The following is a 27,841-nucleotide window of genomic DNA, read 5'->3' as shown; positions in this document are numbered from 1 at the left end:
AAGTGATCTCATGAGATTTCAAACTCAAATTTGGGCCCTCTTCAACGTCATGGGCTTGGTTGTAAAATTAGTCTATAACCTAGTTTTTGATAAAAGTTACCAGTAGTGACCTTTGTGAGTTGACTCTAGTTACAATAAAACTTTATAGATCTAAATCAGATGTGCTATATAAAAATAAGGTAAAGGAAAAGGCGGGGTGAGCTGGATGCCAAACAGAAGCAAAACTTGACAGGTTGCAATCGCTTCTAGTGCTTCTTTGGCTGTGCAGGAGGGAGAACTGCAAGTCCAGTGTGGTGAAGTGAATAGGATGGTAGGGAAGAAGGGCAAGAAAAAGTGGCCAAGGACACAAAAATATCTCTGGTTTTTCACGGAAAAATGAGACATTGATGGTTAACCTTTTCTATATGGATGCTTTTTCAAGTTCATTTTGGTTGTAGATTTAGATTTAATGAAAGGTGAAAGTCTGAGGTTACCAGAATAGTTAGTGAACCTTCTGCCAATTAAAGGTTTTGCCCCAAAGACCGCACCTTGCGATGGCTGAATTTCACTGCCACCCCTTCCAGAGTGTTTTCTCTCTGCTACCTTGTTATTGTAGTGATGGTGGCATTGTAAATTATAGTCCCAGCTGGATGAAGAACCCCTCTGAACTGATCCTAGTGCTGTTCCCTACAGTATTGCTAATGATTACACAGCTGCCTCGTAGGCATTCTAGAGCATAGGCTCATGGGTCTGCCTGCAGCACAAGTTGCAATAAAGTTTATTTTCATTCAAAACAATATATATTGGGATTATTGTCAGAGCAGCCCCAGAGGCTTGCAATGGAGGTCTAGTAAGCATTGGTAAGAAAATTGGAAGCCTTGAGGTTATTAATGTTGCTAGAACAGCAAGCTTAGTGGCCAGCAGAGGTATAATTTACCTACACTAGCATCACACAGTGGAGCAAGGCAATCAAGTAAGAGGTCAAGGGACTTTAACACAACATAAGATAGATATATAGCCCTGGGCCTTTTAGGCCAGATTCTCAGCTGCTGTAAATCAACGTAGCTTCATGGGAATCCATGGATTTACACAGTTTTCAATGTGCTAAGAATCTGGCCTATACGCTTTATGGAAGTTATCCTGAGATCTGAAATGAATGCAGCAGCAAAACTCAATTTTTATATTTGCTTTGTTTTAAAGCCAACAAATGACATTTTTAGCTCAGCTATACATTGGTTTGGAGAGCAAGACTGCAGTTTAACACTTTTGGCAAGGACACATCTCAAAATGGTCATGAAAGAGCTGATGAGATTTCATCAATACACATTAGCTAATAGAGAGAAAACATAAGTAGATGCAGAAGGAGAAAATATCTGCTTTTAACTGGTTAGTAACTGAAGTTCAGGTAGCATACAGTCTTTTTGCTTGCAGCTGTGGGTTCCAGTCTACAAAACAGAAGTTCATGTTCCTATTTATAAAAAGGAGTTCAACCAAAACAGTAATGTCAGCTTTTGCAGATTTAAGTGACATGAAATTGTGCTGTGAATTCATGCCAGGGGATAGAGTGAGAAAGCTGACAGACATAGCAGAGAGTGTGAGGAAGACACAGACAAGTAAAATGCATGCACCATTCACTCACAAATACACAAGAATTGGTCCTTCTTGGTACATATAGATCCAAGCCACAATTTTCATTCCTGGATTGCAGTCCAAGTCTACGTTTCAGTGCAGTCCCAGAGCTGTTGGAGTTTCAGAGACCACAGAGGAGGTTGTGTCTAGTGTTTTTTTCAGAATAATTTGTGGCAACTCATAAATATAAATCATATGCTAACACTTGAATCTCTAACAGACACTTTTGCCTCCAGTAGTATTGCTTTCCGTTCTTAAGTTCTTGTATTTACTGATTTATCACAGTTACATGTAGTACCTGCCACAGAAAGAAGCTTTTACTACATTTCTCTGATGAAAAATTTAATATGGAGTGCAAAGAAGTTCAAGAAGCATAAATATTTTTCTGAAGTGGGGAGATCAACCTGTAAATCAATCAATTTACTTGTCCTACATATCTGTAGGGACTTGAGCTACTTAAGTGTCCCACTTTCGTTATGCTCTGTAGTTGTTCTTGTCCTTTGTTTAGACAAAGACCTGACTCCAGCTGACCTCTGAGGAGAAGCTTAGCTGCTGTCGTTTGCATTAGTATATCAGTATTTTGAACCTTGGAATCTGCTGAATGTCTGAGTTTCATAACTGATCTGAAATTAACAGCCTTCAATAGATGTGCTCTTTCTTGGCCCTGGAGATTAATCAAGTCACATCTTCCGGGTCAATAAGGTATTAAAAATTGGGGATACTACTTTTCTTTCAATTAGCATATTTAAAAGCCGGATCAGATGGAGATTTAACAGGTCAGAATTGAGAGGACACATAGCATTTTGTCCATTTCAGAGCTTGTGTTTAAAAAAAAGTTTTAAAAATTTAAAATAAAATAAACTGAAAGGTTATATACCCTATGCTGAGAGCAGACAAGAGAATAGGAGCTGACAAAGGTGAATTACAGCTTTCTGTGCAGCATTCTCTTCCTCTTTCCTTTACTTCATCCTCAGTGTGAATCAGTTTATTCCTATGTGTGCTTCCATACAGCTTTTCTGGCTGGCAAAACAGGAATTCTCACGCCTACATGTCCCTTTTCTTTCTCTGCATTTTCTCCAGTAAATAGAAACAGGCAGGACCCTGACGAAGTCTGAGAGAGCTACATCCCTTCCGCTGGGTCCGGTTTGACTCTCCTACCTTCAGCTGCCCACCTTCAGCACTGCTCCCTCCCCAGCAGCAGCAGCAGCAGCAGCAGCAGCAGTGCAGCTGCTCTGGTGCTAGCAGAGTTCACAGATCATCAGGCTCATTAACACAAACTGAACTCGACTGTGGCTCAAATTGATATACCAGACAGTCAACTGCAGTTGCTGGGGAACCAAACACTCCAACTGTTCTGTTGACACCACTGCTGCTGGGGAGGAAACCTCTGGGCAGAGAGCTGAGGCAGAGAGCTGAAGAGCATGACTTCTTAGGTTACACCAAACTGGACCACCACAGAGTCTTTGGAAGTTCCTCCTGTCACCATCTGGGTTGCCCTGGAACAGGGTTATAAAGCATGTGTGAGGCCAAGGAAATCTGTTCTGTCATGCTCCTTTGCATGGGTAACTGAAAACCCACAGCCTTACTCAACCCATCTCCTCAGAGTATTTGTGCTCTCTGGAAGGAGAGCTGCCTTCCAGAAGCCAGTGCTGGTGACAGGGGACCAACTGTCATGCTTGTAACCCTTTATTTTTGTGTGGGCAGCCTGCCAGGTTGATCAGAATCTAAATTTAACTGTGCTGCTTCAGGTATTGTGAAAACTGTGTGTTTCTGGACCACTGGATGCTGGGCAGTGAGCCACCCCAAGGACCAGGAGCCAGAACCTTGTCTGTTGGCATGTTCTATGGAAAGCATATAGCTGATTCTTTCTTGGCCATTTATCTCCCATTCCAAATAAGGGGCAGAAGTTTGAAGTGTTAACCCTTCCAGATATTTAGGAGAGAATGCCACAGGCATGCACTGACTATTTCAGAATAAAAAGGCTGGCCCACTGTTCCTATGTAAGGAGGGAAACTACTGGTCAGGATGCAAACCTTACCTGCACAACATGTGAGGGCTTGTTTTCACTGACCTCAGTGAGTTTTTGCTTGTTGATTCTTAAAAAGAACCTGAGCCACAGTTCTCACAGAGCTGTGAGGATGTGATCAGACCCCATACACTATATTACAAGCATCTCTTGATGACTTGCACTTGCAAACACAAAAGAGGATAAAATATGAGATGAATGGGAAGCTTGAATGAAACAGAAATTGTAAACCTTTAGGCAGAATTTCTCTCTGGGGATTTCAGAGTCTCCTGTTACTAATAGGTGAGGATCACATGGCCAGTGAGGATCACAGGACATGCCACAGCAAGATAAAAACATAAACATGATTCCTGTGTTATTTTAGCTAAACCAGGAACAAATCTGGCTCCATTTGACTCTGGCCTTTCAGCTCTGAGACAGGGCAATAGCAGTGCTCATGCCAGCTGGCTATCTGCTCTGCAAGAGTCAACAAGTTTCTTGACATGCGATGTCCTTCTATCTCATTTGTTGATTGGAGCAGTGAAATATTTATGAACTGCCATCAGTGTCCAGCTTTTGAGTTTTGACCCAGTAAAGGATAAATATGGGACAATTTGCCTTTGGCCTTTCACTTTGGCCAGTGACCAGCTTTCTGTCTGTTTGTGGTTTCAACTGGATGGGGAAACAAACGTCCCCTAGGTAAAACCCTTTCCATATCTATGACTTACTCCAGAAATAAATGATTTTAAAACCGAACACATCGAGTGAGAAACAAATCCCACACAGTTGTCCAATGGCCTTTGACCTCCTAATGGCTTGGTGCCATCTGGCTGCCAGCTGGCTACTTCACTACATGAGGAAATAAGTTTCTCACAGACAACGCTCCATTCCACTTTTAGTCCTACCAAAAAAGAAAAAGCTAACACACCTTTCCTATAGCACCCTTTCATTCCAAAAAGGGAGAAATGTGACACAGGTGGCTGTTGAACTTTCAACTCTGACTGGCAAACTACCAACTAGCTACTGCTGGACTTCATACTCCCACAGCAAAACAAAAACTTGCTCAGGCAAATCATTGTACGAGTCTTGTCAATTTAAAAGAAGCATTCAAAAATGGAGAGAGAATGAGTAAATAAATGTAGAAGCCAAATATAGTGGGAGGTATTGCAGACTTTTTGTACGTGTTAAGCCATAAGTAGAGATGCATACTTTTTTAGCAAATATGCAAAGAGCTAGAACTTATACACGGGCTCTGTGCAAAAGTGTTCCTGCTTTGTGCAAAAAGACATGGGATGAGAAGGATTTTCACTTTGCAGTGAAAATAGTTCACGGACTGATTCAGCAGACATTTGCATAGTTCCTGTAAGTAGAGCAAATGTGTGTTATCACAAATGGGCACGTAAGCTTCCTGACCCTCCCAGCTGTCTATCAAAATCCAGGACCCATGAAGTGCATGGGAATGCCTCCAAGAGCTGAAGGAATAAGACCCTGGGAATAGTTCTCAGGCAGGTGATGACAGGGGCTCCCGGGACTCCAGTGCTAGGCAGGATGAGGCTGGGCTAGGCAGGCAGCTGGATTGGAGGGTGATGTGCTGCTGCAGCTCATTTCCTTCCACAGACTGGTGCTGCAATTATCCAGCAGTCCCCACATCAACATGTGCACTCATGAGATATGTCAAGCATGGGAAATGCATCTATATTGCTCAAGAGCGATTGAACAACTTTATATTACTCATATAATGATAAGACTTAATATGGATTTCATATTCTTTCTTTTACTCTTTCTTTCTTCCTTTCTTCTTTCCTTTCTTCTTTCCTTTCTTCTTTTCTTCTTTTCTTTCTTCTTCCTTTCTTCTTTCTTTTCCTTTGTGTTTCTCCAATGGTGCAGTAATCAGCATTAGCTGTTATAATTCAAATGATTTTTTAACCCCACTGTGACCCCAGAATTTCCCCTTTCTCAAGATTCCATTCCCTTTTCCATTCTGTGGCCCCTATAGTACATGATGTCCACAGACAATGAGTGTCTTCCCACCCTCCCTGCTCTCTGTCCATGAAGACTCCAAGGGTTGCAGGAGATGTGATTCTCCTAGTCCATTTTCTCCATGACAGATTCTCTTCCATCCTGTCATTTGCATTTACAGCTTGACTTCAAGCCTGTTTATAGCCAGAGAACTCTTTTCATTGACTTCTGTGGGCTTTGAATCAAGCCTTTATAAACCACACATGTACCCAACAGGTATTTATTAACATGAGCTGGCCATGTACTCCATGCCATGAGTGTGGAAAAAGCTAACAATAACTTTACAATTACCCACCTAAGCCCTCTAGCAGGCTCCAAAGGCATGTCTCTTCGCCAAGCAAGCATTGAATCAAGTTTGACATTTCTAGGGTAAATCATTTTTGTGTTCTAAAAACCAAAAAAAGGGTTAGGAAAAAGTCCAAAGAGTGAGAACATCCCCATTTTTGGACAGTAATATCATCCAAATGTCCTATCCAAATGGCTTCAAATGTTCCAGAAACAAATGTGTGTTCTGGGATAAGACCACTGAATGCTAGGTAAAATTACAGGTGATTCTGCTTGAGGTTGGCAAGATTAAGCAGGGGTTAAAATGGAATTAACAGTCCTACTTTTTTTTCTTTTTTTAATTACCCACAGAGATATTAGTGTTACTCACAATCTTTCCAGCGTGCTTAGCCATCTTTATGTATTGACTTTACAGACAGAGATTTCAGCTCTTTCACAGGCTGTGTCTTAATTTATTTAATTTTGAGTTGGTGTACATTAAATAAGATGCTGTTTTTTAGTTGCTTCTTGAACAGAATGGGTGGAGCCTGAACCATGAGAGAGGACAACCCAGTGGACTTGGAAAACTCCCAACTCACAGTGCGGGTGAGGTGTCACAAAGGACTTTCTATGCTTTATCAGATGATAGCTCTAAGCCAAAAAATTTGGATACAGACCTAGATAAAAAGTGCCTCCAAGGACAAGTCTGAAGAGTTCCAGGGTTTCCATCCAAGCCAATTTCGAGCTGTGATGTAAGACAAGGTTATTTCCATTAATGTTTAAGTTTTGCATCATGTGTTCTCTCATGCTTTAACTTTTTCACTTTCAGCAGCAAATCAATCATCAAAATACTAGCAAAAGTTTAGTTTTGTCTTGTACATGTTATAGCTCAGGGTGGATTGGTCCTGGTGAAATATATATCTCTGAGAAAGTGCTTTGGAGACAAATATCTGCTACCAATAGTTTTGTCTTGTTCACTAAGGCCCAAATTTTTAAAAGTAGATGTCAAAATTGGAGTTTTCTGAGTCCTAAACCAACATTTAAATGAGTATAAGTGTCTTGCTTTTTTTTTAAAAAAAAGCTCAGTTACCCTGTGTCCCTCCTCAGCAGTCCCTTTTGAAAGCCATGGCTGAAATAACTCTTAGTACTGTCCATAGATTGTGGTCACCTTTCCTTCATTTGCTGCCTCCCTGGAGAGATGTACCTTGGTCATTTCTTTCTCTGCTGCTTTAGGAACTCTGTAGTTTCAAGGGTTAAACACAGGATTGTAACTTCACAGATGTGAAAATACATATTTTTTGGCAGGGTAAATGCACTAGGCAACTTCTGCATGTTTGTTCTTTGAGTAAGGAGGCCACCTGCTTCTAATGTTACAGGAATATGTTGGCTAGTGGAAAGGCAGAAACCATTTTTAACTAATTGAATAATTTCTCTATCTTATCCAAATGCCAGGAGATTGATTCTATCCCATGGTTAGCTTGAAGTTTTGATGGCACATTATAAAAAAACCAAAAACATTCCAAAGTCACTTTCCTGTTTGGTCCAAATCACTTTATTCCTAGTACAGAGTGATGGGAAAATGGGTATTGGGTGAAAGAAACGGTAAATAGGAAGCAAACGTTTGCTTGGATTACCAAGGCAGTTTCTGGGTAGGGTGGTGTTTGGTGGGTAGGCACAGCCAACTGTTTGGCACTGGCACATGGAATAGCAAACACATGCAGCAGTTAAAATCAAGCTTGCATTAATGATTTCATTGCCTGAACTAAATTTGTAATGTAAATCATTCGGAGGTGCTCTAAGGCATTTCTATTCTTAGAAGAAAAGTCACAAACTGGAAAGTACGTCACCTTTGCAATCAGCACCCCCTTTAGCCTGTAATGTGGAACACATGGTGGTTGAAGAGGTTACAGTGTTACAGAAATGTCATTACAGAATTTCTCTGTGTTAACATGTATCATCTGTCACATAATTGTTTGTTTTACAACCCATACCTATAATGGGCTAAGTGGGGACTATTTATATCAGTTAACAATGAGTGCCTTTAATTAGTATTTCATGCAACTGGAACATGTTAAAGATTCTGACACAAATCTGGCTTGGGTTGCTAAATTCCATATGAATTTCATTATGAAATTGCTAAGACATTACAGTTGCTCAGGTATTGAGGTTTATAAGTGCACTTCATCTGTTACAAAGCTAGAGAAAGTAAGTCACACACATGTTAAAGAAAAATCTTCAGAACAACAGCTTGGTATCTGACACAGTTGAATGAGAGTTTAAAGCAAGAAAGATGAAAATCTTTTACTATTTGAAGTGTGCCTGTATTTGCCCTAAAACTGCAACTCTGCTAACATCTACACAGCTGAAGCATTATATAGAACGGAAAAGGTTAAGACAGTGGAGAATCAGACCGTACACAAAATTGATAATGAAAATTTGCCAGAGATGGACCAGTCAGCAAAGAGCTTCACAAGCTGTTGCCAGACTGTAGAATGCAAAGATGATCTTTTCCTGATGGTTGATGCTGAGTGGCTGCAAACAAGTCCTATGCCTTCTGAGTGATCTCATGGCAAAATGTTTAGCCTGAGACTCTCACTCCCAGCTCAATCTCTTTTCAGTGACTGAGGTGGCCAATGGGACATTTCAGTTCATACTGAAGGAGACCCCCAGCCCCGTGGTACTCTCATCTGTAGGCCCTCATGAATTTGCAGCATGAAGAATGTGCCAAGGAGCAGTGTTACACGCAGAGAGTGATGGGAGAGGAAAATGTGCCTGAGGTTACCGTTTTAAAATTTGAGTGTTGTCACTGTCCTTTAGACTGATCGAAAGAACATGCTAGAATCAGGCTTATGTCAAAATTAAAACAGTTCAGGAGATTAGGAGTGGGAGAGCAAAGGATGACAGGAAATCCCAGCAGCTTCATGCCTCTATGTTATTCTTCTCAGATGGGGCTGAGGCTCCCTTCCTCTGTGTGCCTCAGTTCTTGAACCTAACACAGCTTTTTTCCTTCCATACCTATTATTAAACTTGCAAATTTACATTGTAACAACAAACTTACTAAGCAACTGTCCCTGGATTTGGAATATTTTCAAAGCTTTCTTCAAGATTTGGAGATGCTGAACAAGGAAAGAGAAGCAGCTCAGGATATCTCATTTTTGTCATCTGCTACTTGTATGAGCTACCCGCATCAGTGCCTACAATATTGTTTAAAGCATTTTCTGACAGGCAACTACATTATAATGAAATGATTTTACAGATGCTTTAAATGAAACTTTTTGGTTGATATCTGATCTAATAATTTATATACAGAATAAAATAATTTTATTAATGGAACGCCAGAACATGGTAGGTTATTCTGAAGAAACTCCCTCTAGCTTCTTGTGAAATTACTAATTCAGAATCCAGCAACAAGCCTTGTGGCATAGCTGTTTATTTACCTTCTGTTTTCATAGACAAAAAACCCTTTTGTCATTTTAGCTTTTCCTCACAGGGCACATTAGCTGTCCTGCTCCCCTGGAGTGGGCTTGGCAATAGGAAAGATCATCATGGTTTGTTAACTTTCTTAAAAGAAAGGATATAATTTCTGAAATGTGTTTTCAGTATTCCAGACATCAGTAAAGCAGGTCCTGCAATGCTACCTCTTATCTTTTTATATTAACTATTCTTATCTCTTTTTTTTTTTTTTTTTTGACTAGCAATTTGGTGCTGGAATTGCCTTTGGTTTTGACTATGACTTGTAAAATTTGAAAAGCTGCTGTTCATTTACAATCCTGTTCTCCTCTTTCTATCCAATCAATTCTTAATGAAATGTTTTGGAGATTTCTGTCACTCTTACCACTAGCATTTGAGATAGCCAAAAAATATTTTTAACAAGAAATCATAAAGAATGGGGGGAAAAAAGACGATTCCATAATACTCATGTGATTACCTTTAATATCCACTTTTCTTCTGTTAGACTTACTTAAACTTACGTTGTAGTTAAATTTACTCTTTTGTTAAACTAAATTTTTCATGAAGAACTATAACAAGGCTTCTTACCAAAGTCCTCAGGCATAGGACATCATAAGAAATAATATCCAGACTGTGTGTGTGCTATATATAGAAGTAGATTTGAAACACATCAGCTGCAATGAGAGGACATATCAAAATATCTGAAATCAAAGAGTCTGAATTGTGTGCAAGAGGGATTTTTGCTGGTGATTTTCAGATACATCCTCTTTTTTTCTCTTCTCTCTGTCTTCTCCCCTCACAAATAATTTTCTCTCAAAACTGATTTTATGATTGATTGTCTCTTTTACTCTGGAAAACAATAAAATCCTTCTAGACATTTATGAAAGGAAAGTCCCTCCTCAGGAGAAATCTGGAGAACACATCTTGATAAAAGACAAATTTTCAGAAAGTGGAAGGGAAAACAGACAATATAAAAATGTACATAGGAATATACCTCTATATCTGTCCATGACATGAGTAGTGTTTTCAAAAGAAGATACACAAACAGATACTGGTTAGGTGATTTTTGGGTACTGGAAAAATATTTCCCATGGAAGGTCAATTTGAGTACAGTTCTTTGAAGGAATAGGGATCATTAAAATACTGGTGAGAAATTGTGCAGCTGATTTGGAAGAAAATGTTGCAGAGCAGCATCAAGGCTTGTCCCCTTATGATCTGGTGAAGGCTATAAGTGAGGAGGAACATGTTTGTTCAATGAGGATTTCAGTGCAAACCTTGAAGGGAGTTACACTGGCAAAAAATAATTTCTGGACCACTGGGGGCTTTCAAGGGTTCCCTGTTGGTCACAGCAAAGCATTTGTGTCCCAGAGAAGAGCTTCAAGACATGATTCATCACCACATTGTGATGATCACCACACTGTGCTTTCACAGTGCTCTGTCACGCATAGGAGGAGAAGTTTTTATCCTGACAAATGAGCTGGAATTGTACAGAGGTATCTGGCTTGACACTCCCAAGGACTACTGCCCAGTTTTAGCTGTGCCCTTGTGAATGGTGATATGTTCATTTGAAATATTGTTATAGCGTAAGGCATTTATATCCTTCCATACTGTCTGCCCTGGTTTTTTTTTTTTTCTCTTTTATGTGCGTGGTTATGTACCTCTGATGTGAACCAACACCCTTCCACACATCTCAAAAGCCACTGGAAATATAATGTGAACAGTAGTTTGTAAATTAAATATGCTTAAGTAGCAGAAAACTGCAGTAACTAAGGGTGATATATGGACTTGGAAGACTAAATCTAACTTTGTGGATTCAATTATAATTACAGCTGTATTAGCTGGCGCGTTGGCAAGACGAACCTGCCAAGACTGGCTTACTAGAAACTGAAGGAAGGCTGTCCACATCATCAAAGAATAGCTCTCTGATGACATAGTACCTGCAGCTCTCCAACTGATGGCCCACAGGTCCAGCTGAAGACACTAGCTGGTTTGTTGGGAGGCATCAAACAGAAGGGATGATGGTTTGCTGCCAGGGTCAATGGCAAGAGGGATGTTTCTCCTTAGCAAGTTTAGGGAAGTCTCCAGAACAAAGAAGGGGAAATTACAAAAATATATTGGATTTTGGAGGTGTCAGAGCCAGGTTACAGTTACTTATTAGGGAGGAAAGGTTCAGAAATGCAGTGCTTAACACTCTCTCCAGGTCTGCTAAACTATTTATGAAGAACTAACTATAATTAGAAATCCAAATTTAAAAAATGGTAAACCAAAAATTTACTTTAAAAAGTGGGCAGATGGCCAAGTCTTTTTACTGAGCAGCACTGGAATGTTAATGCGGAACATACGCAAAACTGTTATGAAAAAAATACACCTCTTTAATGCTAATATTCAAATAGAAGGAATGATAATTGCATTAGGCACCAATTGGGAGTCAGCATAGGTCCCTGGGAACTGGAAATCCACTATATATTACAGGATAAATTTGTACTGATAGAGGCAGTTTGAGAAAATTTTTTGCAGGAAAAAAATCTGAAAGGGAGGAGAAAACACAATTTTTCTTGCAGAATGAATGAAACCGTCTTGTCAGTTAGTAGGAACCAGAATAATACCTGTCTAATTTTACTTTTTTTTTAAGGTGCCTTTGATCTAAAATGCATGTGATGTGTATAACCTCATACCAAATAGTGGAATTTGTGAATGTTCCACATAACTGCTTTCCCAGCCTGGTTTATCCATTTGGTTAAAGTTTAAGAAAATAATCACCTAAATCATCGGCCTGATTTTGTCCCTCAACACCTACCCACATGGAATCATAGGGAGAATTCATGGTGGGTGGAATATAATCATCTGACCTGGAATTTAACCAGAACCTGGGGTGAACAATACAAGGCTTTCCAGGCACCTATTTCACTTACTGATCACTATTTCTCTATGGTGGTCTTGATGATGAGGAAGCCAAAATCACTGGGGAGAGAATTAATGTAAAATATTTCAAAATCCAATACAAAGCATACTGCTGTACTTTTGCAACAGCCACATCAGAAAGCCTCTATTGAATCAGGATTCTTGGTAGTGGTTTCTCCTGAGTGAAGAGGATCACATTACAAAGAGCTGTGGCACAAAGCCCAGAGAGGAAATCTTTGCTGGGCTTGTGCTACTTCTCTCCAGAACCAGCTCGAGCATCTCTGCATCCTGCTTCTAGAAAGGACAGCTCACGTGAATGACTCTGGCTGCAGTCAAGCAGGTCCAGCCACTCTGGACTCTGATTTTGTCTCTGTCTCAGTGCTCTTGTTAGAGCTTAAAGTGAAGCTGGTTGTGGAAAAGACAAAGAAGATCTGTGTGCATGGAAGGAAAGGATTAAATAGAGAGGATGTGCTTTTCAGATGAATCAGGAGAATATCAAGTCAAGAGCTGAAGGGAGAGGGGGATCAAACTGCTATTTATTTCAAATGAATTTGTGACACTCAAGATGAAACACTAATCTTTGTCATATCACTGAAAAAATACACAGTACCTTCCCATCTTGAATTTAGGTCTGGTCCTGCATCCACTAAAATCCATAGGAAAACTAAGGACAATACAAAGGAAAGCAAGAGAGGTGACTGGAGATATGGAACAGTAATCATGAAACACAGAAACTAGAAAAAACTCAGCTGAGAGAGGATATAAAATAATGTTCTGTGTGAAATTTAGGTGCACAAAACAATTTGTTCACTAGAAGAGGAATTATTTTCTTTTGTATTTCAGAAACAGAAGTATCAGATGAAAGTATCAGGTAGGAGATTCAAGACAAGTTTTTTATACCATTCATGATACAACAGTGGAATTCACTGTCCTAGGATGCTAGACAAGCCAAAAGACAAGGGGAGTTCAAAAACTGGTGAGGCTCATCCACTGAAGAGGGTTTCTGCAAGGGTTATTAAACACAAAGGTGTTGCCTCTAATTTGGCATGTTCCTAATTCTCTCATGGCTGGAACTGAGGGAGCCTTGTTGGCCAAACAGCACTCTGTGCTGCCCTGTTTGTTCCATTTTTCCCAGATTTCCTTTACTGTCAGAAGCACTCTGCTGGGCTGAGCACACTTTGGTCCAATCAAATATTGCTTTTTCTGATGTTCTCACCCTGGTATTTCAGGGCCATGTGCACACATGCTACCTGGGAAACACAGATGCTTTGCAGAAGAGGTGGACTGATGATACTATTGTAGAGTGACTACAGAGCTTCCTATAAATAAAGGCCCAGGCACATATTAGCCCCCCATGAACTTTGGCTGGGTTGGAGATATCCAGCGATTTAAGGCTAACGATCACAGGGAAATCCCAGGCAGATATATAAGGCCTGCTTCCCCTTCAAGTCTTCCCAGATAAAACTTTCTGTCAGAAGACAGAAGAAATGCCCAGGAAATCTAGCCAAAGGGTAGACCTAAGGGTTATAATGTACTTAAAATGGATTAGTGACCAAAACTGAAAAGGAGGTGGTGATCTCCAGCCACCTGTTTCTATGCCACACACAAAAGTCAAAGTGCATGCTTCTAAATCCAAGCCCTGACAGGAAAATCACAGTCTGTAGTACACAATTCACATTGCAAACTGAATGATTGGTTTGTTCATAACTATTCCATGCCAGAAAAATTCCTAAAAGCTGCATTATCCTGGAGAACTCTAATACTTTTACCCAAATCCTCATATTTTCTGTTTAAATAGTCAGAATTTTTGAAAGTAGTATGTACCAACTAAAGAAAAAAAATCTTGAAGCCAACAAAAGGGAATTACCTGGTTCTCATCTTGACATAAACAAAGCAAGTAATTTTAGAGGGGAAATCTAATAATTGCCTTGAATTAAATATTCATTCTTTCTTTTATTTAGTATGTGGCTACAGACTAGTGTTTCAGGAGAGTTAACGTCACAAAATTAACAAGAATGAGGAATGTAAATCACCAGTAGAAAAAAATGTTCAAAAAAGAAGAGATAAAGAGGAAGTGTTTAGAAAAGTTTTCTCTCTTATCTAAGAATCACAACCCTAGAATTAGAAGATGTTAATGGTGCTAAAGTAAAATAAACTAATAGAGAGGAGAAATGGTGGCAGATATGAAAATTAAAATTCACCTTGAAGGAAGAGAAATAGAGTGAAAGCCAGCAGCAAAGCATAGTATTAGATGAGGAACTGTGGCAAAAGTTGTGAAAAGCCAAAGAATGAAAGAAGGAACAGTTTGCCAAACTAGAGATGTGTAATAGCACCCAGGTAAACCTGTGAGTGCCTATACTATTATGTAGTCAGAAATATTATTCCAACTGCTACTAATGACACAAAGGAAACAGCATTCAATGGGTATTCCTGTTTTTTATTCAGGACAGAGCTGGACGAGACATTCTTATCAAAGAGCAGTGCTGAAAACATTTCCAGTTCTAGAGCAAAGCAGGAGGCTGATAAATCACCCACATCTGCAAGTGGGAAGAGAGGAAACACATGAGCTGTTTGAAACACTGAAGAAATTGTAGAGGTGTAAAAGAAAGCCATGACTGAGGTAACACTATGAAAGTTTAACTATAAGAATGTCAGCTTAGGCATTAGTCACTGGCAGAATAATGTAATGCATCATTTGTAATTTCTTTAATTAAGACTTAAAGAACAACATAATAATCAGAATGAAAAATTAATGAAAACACATATTTTTTGGTGCGGCTTGTTTTTTTGCATGTCCGTCCTTTGATATCTTTGACAAAATTAAAAGTTCAGTGATAATAATGATGATATAGATTTCTGTAGGATATCTGACTTGAATTTTCTTTTACTTTGACCAAGAAACATATGTGTGGTAAATTCAGAGTATTGATGCATTAAATGAAGCACTGTTTAAGTACTCTTGTGGAATTGTGGACAAGAAATCACTTGTGAGTCATCTCTGATGAAGTAGTTTAATTTAAGGTTTAATTCACGGTCATCTGTTACCTAATGTTTTTATTGATTAATTGGAGGAAAAACAGAGAATTGTTATATATCTTCTTTAGAGATTGCATAGCTAGGAAAGAATGCTTAATAGCAAAGACTATTAATCAGTTACTTTGAATAATTTGCTTTCTGTGGTCAGCTGCAGGCAAGTGAAATGGTTTTCAGCAAAAGCAGATTGTATTTACAGACCAGGGAAGAAGTATCTCTGCAAATGGCTTGTGAGGTGTAAAGGATAAACAGCTGAGTTCAAATCCCCAGTTTAGCACTGAAACAAAAAGGATAATACAGTTCTTATAAATGTAAGGAGAGGAATCTGGAGGAGGCTAGAGGGTGTTATGTTAGCTCTAGATGTGGTGATGGGAACCACTACCAGGATTCTGTGCTTTGAATCCTGTAGAAAATTGTGGAGGTAGAAAGAGCTTTAACATAAAGTTATAGGATAGTGAAAGATACTTCACAGCTGAGTCTTGGGGACCCCACTCCGACTCTATTATCTGTGAATGAGATTGTTGACATGAATCAAGTTTGACATGACTGGATGAACTGACACTTAATAGAAAAGGCTCTTCAAATTATCAGAACTCATGACTGAAAATAAATGCAGTCCAATTCAACCTTGAAACAAAGTGGAAATTTTAGTCCTTCTTGAGTTAATTGATCACTGAAATGACTTACAAAGTTTGACTTGTATTTCCTCTGTCCCTGGTAAGCATCAAATTTTGCTAAGTTTTTTCTAGTTGAAATAAAAGTAATTTGAGGAAGATTTATTGTATGTTTGTTGAGTTAATGTAGCTAATTATACCATATCATCTCACACTATAATGTCTAAAACTAATAGTTCTACTCTATTAATGTTTTTTTTCTTTCTGAGACACATTCCCAATCATTTACCCCATGATATGGATGCATGCCCAGTTTTGAGGTTGGCTGTAGTTATGCATACGTATTTGGTAGAACATTTTGCTCCAGAATGTTTGTAGACAATGCAAACCCAGAGTGATAGATGTCTAAATGGACAATTATCTGAAACAAATCACAACTGTAATGTAAATCTGCCCATGTCTTCTTTGGAGATACTCAAAACCCACCTGGACATAACCCTGTGCAACCTGCTCTTGGTGAACCTGCTTTAACAGAGGGGTTGGACTACATGGACTCCAGAGGTCCCTTCCAACCCCAACCATTCTGTGATTCTGTGATTCTTGATTCAGTGAGCACACAGGGATCTTGTGAGAGGTGCAATAATGAACTTAGTGACCAATACAGATTAGAGTAAAGAGGACATCTGTCACCAAATTTCCTCCTATTCTGTAATGGAAACTCTCTATAGGTTCTCCTAGTGCTTACCAACACCAGAGCAGAAATAACATTTGGAATATATATTGTGATATATAAATGTTACCCCTTGTTACTTGAATGAAAAGTCACATTAGAGCAAGATACTGTTTCAGTATTTTTGATGAAAATCTGAGTTCCTGTAAAGACTTTATCTGACTACAATTATTTAGGCCAAGGTTTCCAGCCTAAACCTTCTGGACTGCAGCATCTTGTCCATTTGTATGCTCCCTCTCTGACCCTGGAACAAATTCCCTTTGTGCCAATGCAACTATTTCTGTGGCAATGCTCCCAACCAGGGAAATTATTTGGTTGCAGGGTGGAAGATAAAGAAATACTTATTTTTCTTTAAAGTAAGCTACAGATGTGCCTGAGAACACAGCCACATAAGCAGGTTCAGTTGCAAAATTAGATAGCTGATGAAAAGGAGAAGAGGGAGCTTGTGGAGGAGAGCCTACAGAAGGAAGAGGACAGAAATGGAAAGGGATCTTTCACCCTAACTTTGCCATGAAAATGTTCATAGTGTGAGTTTCTCTGCACTCTGATTGTTTCTTTCTCTCTCTCTGACATACGAATACACATATACAAATACCCTTCTAAAAAACAGCCAGAAAAGCTATCCTCCAAGATAACTCGAATTCCTTAGTGGTCTTGGGCGTGCCTTTGTTTCAGCTCTAATACTGCTATCACATCATAAATAAGCCTGTTTCTACCATCTTAAATGAAGAGTGACGGTCACACCCAGCAGTTCCAACTAGATTTAACCCAGCCTATAACAGTATTAATCCTAGATCACAACCATAAGCTTCTCCACATGTTTCAAATAAGGGAAAGTAGCGTAAACCCTGCACAGTTTTACAAGACCTCATTCTAGTTCATGAGTGGATAAACTGCAGTTTCAAAAGCTATTTTAGCCTGAACAGGAAACCAAATTATAATAAAAATGACATGCAAATCCTGTTTTCACTGCAATGCTTAAGCCAATAAAAGAATGAACTGAGTTTATCAAAGTACCATGCAGTTAGCCCCCTCACACTGTCAGGCCCCATCCCCACCAAGATTGGGTAGAGAAGTTGAGCAGTCCTTCAGTGGTACTGAAATAGCCTTGTTTCAAAGGAGAAGCTTTCTCAGGTGGAGTGGACCTATAACAGCACCTGTAACAGGTTCCTTGAATAAATAAATTTGTGAACAGAGACCTGGGCATTAGCTGTTCTTCATTTTCCTTGTGGCTAAAACCAGTTATTTGGCAGTATCAGTAACTTATCAGGACTTTATGAGAATTTTTTTACCACAGCCTTTCTTTTCAGTGTACTTTGATTAAAACAGAGGAAGGGCTATATTGTATATGTCTATCTTCTATAGTATACACTGTACAAAACACAGCAGTAAAGACAATAGAGCACAGACATCAGGGTACTTACACTTCATGAGCAGGCAAAATGTACATTCCTACATTGTGTAGATACTCTGGCAAATATTCCCACTGATTTGGGAACGGGGAGGCTTGGTTTTTTAATAAGTTTTTAAACAACTGTTTGTATCACTGAAAACAACAGACACAACCTGAAAAAACTGACACAAGCTAAAAAAATTGCAATTATAGCACAATGTTTGTTTAAATTTGTGTTTGATAGAAATCTACTTCTTTTAACATCCTTGTTTAACTAGGACGGCCAGAATCCAGTGAAAGCTACTATTAGAAGCTAACACATATGTGAGAATGAGATGAAGTAGAATTTGTAAGAAACTGTCAAAGGGCTGGGCAAGGGAAAGTGATGACTCCTTTTATTTCATGTTTTTACCGTTCTTCAATACTGCCAATCAACTGATTGATTTTTATGATAGTCTGGGCTTTAGTCATCTCATGCTTCTTTAGCTGAGGTAGTTTGCTGGAGAATTTGAATTTTTTCCCTAGATCTTTGTTATTGTTAAGGTACCAATTTCAGCTTCCTGGCAGTGGGGAAAATGTTGAAGAAATGAACCAATGCAATGTCGATTTCCAACATAGTCCCTTCAATCAGAATTTTCTGGAGAACACAAGTGACAGTTAAGATGTCTACATTTTTTATCTGTTTCATCGATGGCAGATTTTTTTTAATGGCCTTTTAGTGCTGTAATGCCACACTTCACACCACCGTCCTCCTGATCCTCAGCAGCCCACACACATTCTCCCAAACCTCATATTCCCACTTCGGTGATGAACTTGTGCTCTTATGAATTTAAAATAGTAAGCACATTCCACATGGAAATTGTAGGAATGGCATAAAATTACATTTAGTATCAGAATAAATAACACAAGGACTATATTACAGGCTACATCGTTCGTTTTACATTTAGTAATGAAAACTTCCATTATTCAATTTAAGTGAATGTGTCACATAATTTCCAGACTCCTGCTCCAGAGTACTGGAGAATCCAAGCAACTTATTTCAGAACTTAGGTCCAGCTTCCCATTGAGCATTTGGGTCCTGGAGCACACAGAAGATCTTGGGCAGCTTGTTGATTCTGTGGTAGCAGACGCAGCCAGCCAAGAGGGGTTTTTTCCCTTCCTGCTGTGTTTGGCAAGAAGAGCACAACCTTTCCTGTCACATGTGGTCCCTGCTCAAGTTATCCATACTTTTCTTACCACAAGGTTAGATTACTCTAATGCGCTCCGTGTGAGGCTACATCTTGAGGCCATTTGGCAACTGAATCTTGTGTGCACAATTCAACCACCTGTTTATTAAGTGGAGCATCATGCAGAGAGGACATAAAACCCCCCACTCTCCAAAATCTGCAATAGCTGCCAACAAATTTCTGGGCTGAGTTCAAGGTGTTGGTTTTAACCTATAAAGACCTAAGTGTTTTGGGATTTGGTTACTTGAGAGACTGGCTTTCTTTCCCCATGAAGCAGTGCTTTTAAAGCTGATATGAAGGGAGGAATTTGAGTTGGTATCACTCAGGTGTAACAAGGGTGCTGGCAGGACTTCTATGTGCAAGGCCTTCTGCAGTGTATCCACATTACTATGGGTTTATCTATTGTGAAATATCTCTGATTGTGGAAGAATTCAAAACTAACGTGCCAGTCTGGGTCTGAACCAGGGCTAGAAACACTCGTGCTGAAGCGCATTGCTATGCTCTGATCTTCCCCTTTTCTAGCTACAGTTGCTACTTACATTAAATGTGATTTGGTAACTTAAACCTGATGTTAACTGCTAACCCAGCTAAGGCTCACACTGTTTGTTTATCATCTGTCTCTGAGGTACCTCTCTCTCCTGACTGACTATGTAGGGCAGTAAAGTACCTCAAGAACTGTCAGAAGAGAGTTGCACGCTACAGCAAACCTACCATTTTTCCTGCTGGAGGGTTAGAGTCAAGTTGGACTATTCCTGGCCTTCAGACCTGTGACTACATCTCTACTAGTAAATAAAATGGCACAATGCCTGTACTCCAGACATTTAAGTGCCCTGGTAAAGTTTTCATCTCTTGAGTCTGAATTCCCAAACTAACTGGTCTCACGCTTGCTGTCAAGAGCAGTTTCTGGCTGATGAGATCCCTCCCATGTGCCTGGTCACTGTAAGGAAGAGTGCTCATAAGTGTAGTTCCAAACCAGGACAGGGATCCTGGCAGCAGTTAAGTTGTGTGTATGGTCATGGGAAAATGTTTGTGTTCACGCTTCCATGAGTTTGGTTTACTGGTAGGGACATATCCTGAAAGTCTTGAAATCATTGGACAAAAGCAGCCTTCTTTATGACCAAAGAACCTGGTTCCCAAATGACAAAGAATCTCAAAGGAGATTTTGAGATCCTGACACTATCCTGGCCTGATGAGTCAGGACAGGAAGACTGAGTTTACAGAAGAGGGCAGCCATGTGACTTTACTGGAAATTTGTCAGGAATGGGTCAGTCTCCTTGAAGATGTTTCTCCTTTTTACTCTTCCTGGTGGAAGTGGATGGTACTGCTTTCATTATATTTCTGAGGAAAAAAAGCACTGTGAGGTAGAGCTACCCAAAGCTATATTAAAAAGAGGGTGGCTGAGCCAGCAAATAAAGTCTTGCCTCCAAAGTTCCAGACTTGGAACATGATCTATATTGGTCCTCCCAATAAAATACAGGTCACAAAAGTATAGGATGCATCTTTCTTTTCATACATTAGACAACAAATATGATAATGTTTGCTGTCCTGTGTCAATGGAAGAAAAAATTAACTGTCTCGGTGTTTCTTAACCAGAGAAGGTTGTGAAGTTTCCATTGCTGGAGATCTTAGACAGCACCATAGATATGGATGACTCTTCTTTGGGCAGAGGTATGCATTAGGTGGCTACCTGAAGTGTCTTCGAGCTGTATGATATTATAATCATATTTTGCTCAAGTAGAGTTCTGTTATTTCAAAATGTGACTGAAGCCATATTATTACGCCAAAAATTGTTTGCACACTGGGGTGAAGGCTGGTATAGGAGCCTCAGCCTTCAGGTCCAAGAACAGCAGAGTTATTCTGGGGAGAAGACAGAGTTTTCTGGGGAATTTAACAGTGCTGTGGAGTTAATGACCTTTGTCAGAACCCTTTGACTCAATTAAACTTTTTTAAAAGCAATACCTAATATTAGTCTCATTAAGAATAACAAATACTACCAATGTGTTTCACACTTTGTCTGCTTAAAAAAACTCATTATGCATTTGAAATCTCCTGCAGTTTGTTCTCAAGACCTCACCTCCAAGAAAATATCTCTTGGTATGGATTAATGTGAAATATCACAAGCATCCATATGAGAGGAGATGGAGATTTTCCCCTTTGCTAGTTTTGTTCTGCTGAAAAATGTTGATTTATCAAAATGAAAACTTGTGTCCATAAACATACCCAATAATGTCTTTGAATATTTTTTCCTGTTAAGGAATTTCTTATGCTTAGAAACATAACTATTTATCTGAAGTAAATAGTTCTTTTATGAAGCGCCTGAAGGTTATGGGGAAATTCATGTTCCACTTGATTCACATAGGAAGCTTTAGTCTACTAGAAACTGGAGGAAAATTATCTTAATTGCATAAAATTGAAGAGTTTGTCTACATATTGGAGAATAAAGTTTTGATATGTTCAAATTTTTTCCTGTCTGATAGAATAATTTCCTTTCCTGTTCTATGCTGACATCATCAGCCATTTCTGGTGAGGTTTGTAGAAGATTCAGCCACTGTTTTCCTTTTAATGAACAGTTAATACATTTTAAAACCAAAGATTGTAAACTCTGGCAGTAACACTTTTATTTGCATTATTCAAGGTCCTTTTCTCACCTGCCTCCGTAACTAGATTGTGTAAGTGCTCCCAACTGTAACGTTGAACAAGTCATGAACCACTGCTGTTTCCCACTATGTCCCTTATGCTCTCTATTGTTTGAGCAAGCAAAATGTTGGAATTACTTTGACTCACAGCTGTTTCTATCTTGGGAATGGTGTGGTCTTTTGCTAAAAGACCATTCAAGCATCATCACTTACCTCATGGTGAGTTCTGTCAGCTGTAGCAGAGAGGTTTGTGGTTCATGAAATAGAGATATTTTGACAATGAAGAGGCTTATGAGCTCTGCCAGCTGTACCAACAGAAAAATAGATGCCTCTGAGCCAGCCAAATGAGACATTCACATGCAATGCACTTCAACTATTAATGATCCAAGGGATGTACCAGGCCCACCAGCGCCTGCAAACTTGTGTTGTCTGTTCAAGACTTATAAGCTTTAACGGCACTCTCCACACTCCACTTCCATGAGACAATGTGAGGCACAGATGGGACTCTAAATGATCCTCACCACTGCTTGATTGGAAACAAGTACAGTAGATTTGACAGGAAGCAGCCCTTGCCTTGCCTTTATAATGTGTTTCCTCTTGCAGTATTGCTACAGCTACTTCTATTTTGGTGATGTGATTGGCTTGCAGATGCTGGCTTAATACTTTTGTTTTCTTCTTTGAGCTGCAAATAAGTGGGATTTAATTAGTTCAGGGTTCAGAAGCTCTGACCAGATCATGGTACTTAGCTTCAGACTCTTTTCATTTACAAAACAATTGCACTTTCCTTGCTATGCATCATTCAGGGTTTCTGAGAGGAGGCAAAATTCAGCTACCATCAGACAGACAGTAAGGGAGCTGGACCTGTACACCCATATCAAGAAGAAGTCTACTCAAGTTAAGTAGCAATTAACAGGAAGTTTGAAGTCATTTGCCTATATTTGCTCCTCACTTTCATTTGCACACCTGTAGTTGGAACTGAGATTGTGTCAACAATTCCTTTTCAGGTGTTTTGGTATAAAAGTTTTGGTTTTTAATTTTGTCAAAAATGAAATCTCTCAAGACACAGTGGATAACTGATAGTTTACCATATTCCAATGAAAAATGTCCTTCTTTTATCTTTGAAAGGTCCGTTCCCTAGATCAAAAATTAGTTTCTTAAATTCTAAATATTGTCTCAAAACATTTAGTAGGGATTTGGAGGAGTTTGGAAAGGGATGAACAGGCACTAAGAAAAATTTTGTAATATTTTGTAATGTTTTGCTACATTCTTGTTCAGCAGAAATTGTTTTATTAATTCACAATGGTTTCAACTAAAATACTGATTAGTGTTGAGTTGCATTTTTAAATAATTTTAAGTAATTATAATCTTAAATTTATTATTATTGTTATTATTATTGCCATTACTATTTGGACATTTGGAATGAGAGGTTGGAGAGCAGTGCCATGGAAAGGGACCTGAGAGTCCTGGCCGATGGTGAGTTGAATATGAGTCAGCAGTGCCCTGGCAACCAGGAGGGCCGAGTGTGTCCTGGGGGCATCAGGCACAGCATCGACAGCTGGGCAAGGGAGGGGATTGTCCCCCTCTGCTCTGCACTGGGGCGGCCTCACCTCGAGTGCTGGGGGCAGTTTTGGGTGCCACAATGTAAAAAAGATATTAAACCATTAGAGAGCATCTAAGGAAGGTCACAAGGATGGTGAGGGACCTGGGGGGGAAGCCGTGTGAGGAGTGGCTGAGGTCACTTGGTCTGTTCAGCCTGGAGGAGAGGAGACTGAGGGGAGACCTCACTGCAGTTACAACTTCCCTGTGAGGGGAAGAGGAGGGGCAGGCACTGATCTCTGCTCTGTGGTGGCAGTGAGAGGACCCGACGGAAGGGGCTGAAGCTGTAGCAGGGGAGCCTTAGGTTGGACATTAGAAAATGGTTTTTCACCCAAAGGGTGGTTGGGCACTGAACAGGCTCCCATGGAAGTGGTCACAGCACCAAATCTGACAAAGTTCAAGAAGAGTTTGGACAATGCTCTCAGTCACATGGTGTGACTCTTGGGGTGTCCTGGGCAGGGCAAGGAGTTTGACTCGATGATCCTGATGGGTCTCTTCCAACTCAGCTTATTCTGTGATTCTATAATAAGCCTCCTTCTATTCCTCAAGATTTTCTGTTATGGATCACTGAGGTGTCTGCTTCCCTCATGCCATGTTTTTAGCACTTTACCCCCAGACTGCCTAGACCTTCCTGACCAATGCAAAGTGTATTGTCTGATTTTCTGGTCAGCTCTTTGTCTTTTTATTGTTGTTATTATTATGCAAACTTTTGTTTGGTCTGTAAATGATCACACTTACTCTTTCAGTAGAGTAGCTGCTTGCATTTTCCTCTCCAATCAGCTGAGGAGAATAAATGCAAGACACATCCCCTTACAGTGCGAACATTAGTCTTTCAGAGAGCTCTCTACCTCTTCCTTCTCACCTCTGTATGGTTTGCTCTCTCTATTGCTGTACACTATGTGAATATACTCATTTAGCCATCTATACTATCAGTGGATGATTTGCTACTGAGAAGTAAAACAGCCTTATCACAAGTGACTGAACTGAGCATTTTTAAAGGATTCATCTGGAGTTCATTAGGTGAAAGGAACTCTATGGAGTTATTTTCTTTCTCTCAGATCTGAACGTGTGCAGACTTATTTGTTCCTTGATAGCAAGATTAGAGAACTAATTTTTGTGTCTGTGATGGGAACAGAGCTAGTCAAGGTGGACTGTCTCTATCTTCCTCATGAGCATGACAGGAGGTAAAATTTTAAGGTGTAGTCCAGACATCATTAACCCTTCTATTTTTGTGAAAAACAACTGAGGTCTAATAATGAGACTCTTCTTTTGTTTTAATAAGTTAAATAAAGAACTTCGAAACAACTGCGTACCAGAACAAAGAACATATGCATTTCAGAGAGAAAAAACAGCAGGAGCATATTCAGCAGGTAAGGCATTTACAGACATTATGCACTCTGCTAATATTTCATATCCATTGTGGAGGCAGCAGAATAAGGTATTCTTCAAGGTGTGGGGAATGTAAAGAAAAATAAGACAGGTGAGAGGATCACACAGGCACCTTCTGGCTTTAATCTTTCTAAATATCAGATGAAGTGTAATAACTTTGTTCCTAATGTTAAAGGAATAAATAATTTATTCCTCTTTAAATGTGGCTGCTGGAGTCAAAGGACTCCGGTGGGCAAGAGTGTGACTGAAAGAACAAAGGTTATTCAATTGAGATAATTGAGTTGTGTAAAAGTGATTTAAGATGAAGCATCTAGAATATATGGCAGAAATCTTCAGTCATGCACTGCCCAGTAGTCAACATTCTCTTAGGCTCTTACAAGGTTTGCAGTTTATGAAAAACATTTAAGTGTTTCTGTTACACATTTTGGTTGCCATGTTAACTTGGCTTCCATCGGACTGCAACAAACCCAAAACACCTCCTTACATACTTGCTTTATGACATTTCATTAGAATGCCAATATAACAGTTTTATAGTAAATGTAGGATATGGCAGGAGACTAAAATAACACCATATTCTCTGAACACTTTAATCTAGCTTTAATAATTTTAAGGTTTTTAGACATTTGTAACTTAACCTGTGGGCATAATCTAGTAGTAACAGTGCTTGAGAGAAGTTATGAGCACTGCGCTCTGAGATTATAAGTGGCTCAAATAACATAGTGGTTCCAAGGGAAACTAAATCTTTTTAAAACCCCTCAAACATCAGTTTAAACTGTTAACTTTAATTTTATTTTAAATTCATGTTAGAGTAATTGCATCAAGCTGGGATTATGTGTGTTCTCTGATTCTGTCTTACAGCACTTCTGCCTCTTTTAACCATTTCCTGTATGGGTGATTCTTGTTGTTTATTAATGGAAGTTTCTCCCTCCCAGGGTGTATTCAGTTAAAACAATATCTTACCGATGAGAGCTTTGCTGGAACATAATTGGCAGCACATGGAATTTTTGCATTATGAAGGGAAGCATGTAATGCTTAATGTATGTGAGGATAAATTTTATTTTGCAGAGAATTTGTCAATTTAAAAACAACCGTTCCATATCAGAAAAATGGGACATTACCATTATTATGGAAATATATATTTCTCTTCTATAAAGAAGAAGATTGCTATTTTTTACTGATTTGAATATGTCTTCTTTTCAAACACCAAGCAGGAAGAACAAAAACAGCAATTTTTACAAGTTTTGCAAGTCAGTGTGTATCTATGTTGTGGTGCTTGACATGACACACCTCACAGGAGTTCAAGATGGAGAAATTGTTGGGCAAGCACCTCTGAAAATCACACATCTCTTTTTGCTAAAATATTCGTAGCTTGGGGGAACTAGAATTGTTCTGTGACTTACTACAGACCTCAAAATAGTCTTTGGGATAAAAAACCCTAAAATTTATTACCTTTGCTTTACAGCAGAGGAAACTAAGAGACAGAAATGCTAAAGCCAAAAATGTTACAGAAGAAGTCAACAGAGAATGTGGCCTCTTGTTGGAGCCTTTGAGCAAAACTCCCATTTCAGGAAAGATGAGGAGCCTACAGCAAGAGAAGCAAGAAGGCTGAGAACCTTATTTGTGTTAGTAGAATAGGAGAAATCTAGAACCAGGAATATCTCAGTCTCTGGAGAAGAAAGGACAAGGAATTAGCACCAATACCATGGTCTAGCACCAAGAATTCTGTTTATATATGATGTACATAGTTAAGCTTTTGTTCAATTTTTCCATCAAGTCTAAACAGCCTTAATTCAACTTGATTTTACTCTGAGAGGAATTAATATATTAGACATGTCCTTCAAAACAACAATATAAGATACTGCTTAAGCAACAGCTGAGAAAATAGGCAGATGCCTGGAAGAAACTTTTTAAAAATCGGTCTGGCTTTTAAAGAAACCTGAATGTGATCTGTACTTCTTTCATCCCAAATTCACTTACAATTCATATGCTTATTTACAATTCATTTAATGCCTTCCACATAGAAGTTTGATGTTTTAGATTCCTCAGGCCCTACAGCTTCTAAGCATTTTCCTCGGCTGCTAAGATAATAAAAGTTATATCATAAAAGCACCTTCATTGATCTCCCATGAGTCCTGTGTCCCAGTACTGATTAATAGTGTTGTTACTTAGGTTTTTATATATCCTGAGCAACATTTCTAGCACTGTACCTCCTTAACCATAAGGAGTTTGTTTTTCTGTGGAACCCTTAACCCTAGAGAAAATGCCAAGTGACTCTATACATTAGTGACTAAGAAAATGCTGTCTTTTGTTTATAACTGCCTGGACAAGTGAAAAAACCAAACAAACCCGAAGAAGACATTGCATTCTCCTTCTGTCCTCTCAGGAAGTGACAGCCTCCGTCCATATCACAACAGCAATCTGAGGCTTATGAGAAGCTTATTTCAAATGAGAGGTGTTATTTCAAAGACAAGAATGGGCTGCTCTGCTCAGGAAGGGGATAAAGGGAGTTGGACACAAAACAGAGGGAAATTAAAAGCCCAGTGGCTGGGGTCTGCCATAGAAAAAGTAGGTAGAGTGAACACTGGGTTTTTATCAGTTTCCAGCTTTTTGGCTGCTGCTTTACTCCATCTGTAGATTAAGTCAACCTCTGGCTTTCAACTCAGTGCTCTCCTGAAGTTGTGTGCCTGCCCCAGATTGTGTCTTTCTCTCAAGGAATAGCCCAATATGCTTATGATCTGAAGAGCAGAGATTAGACAAGTTATTTTTTGTGTGAGAGCGCCATGTATTCTCCTCTTCCTGATTTATAACAGGAATCTGAATCACAGTATTTCATTCCAGGGAGGAGACACCTTTGCTCTGTAGGTGAATGATGACTGATGCTCTCTCTAGCTTGCTTGGTAAAAAATTCCAGTTTGGGATGTAGCCTGTGTATTAACTTGAAAAAGCTGGGCTCTAGACCCTCCAAAAATATTTATAA

Source organism: Corvus brachyrhynchos, unplaced genomic scaffold (genome assembly GCF_000691975.1).
Source record: "Corvus brachyrhynchos isolate BGI_N302 unplaced genomic scaffold, ASM69197v1 scaffold116, whole genome shotgun sequence".
NCBI classification, from domain to species: domain Eukaryota; kingdom Metazoa; phylum Chordata; class Aves; order Passeriformes; family Corvidae; genus Corvus; species Corvus brachyrhynchos.
The sequence above is the reverse complement of the archived record's forward strand: the minus strand, read 5'-3'. Positions refer to the sequence as shown.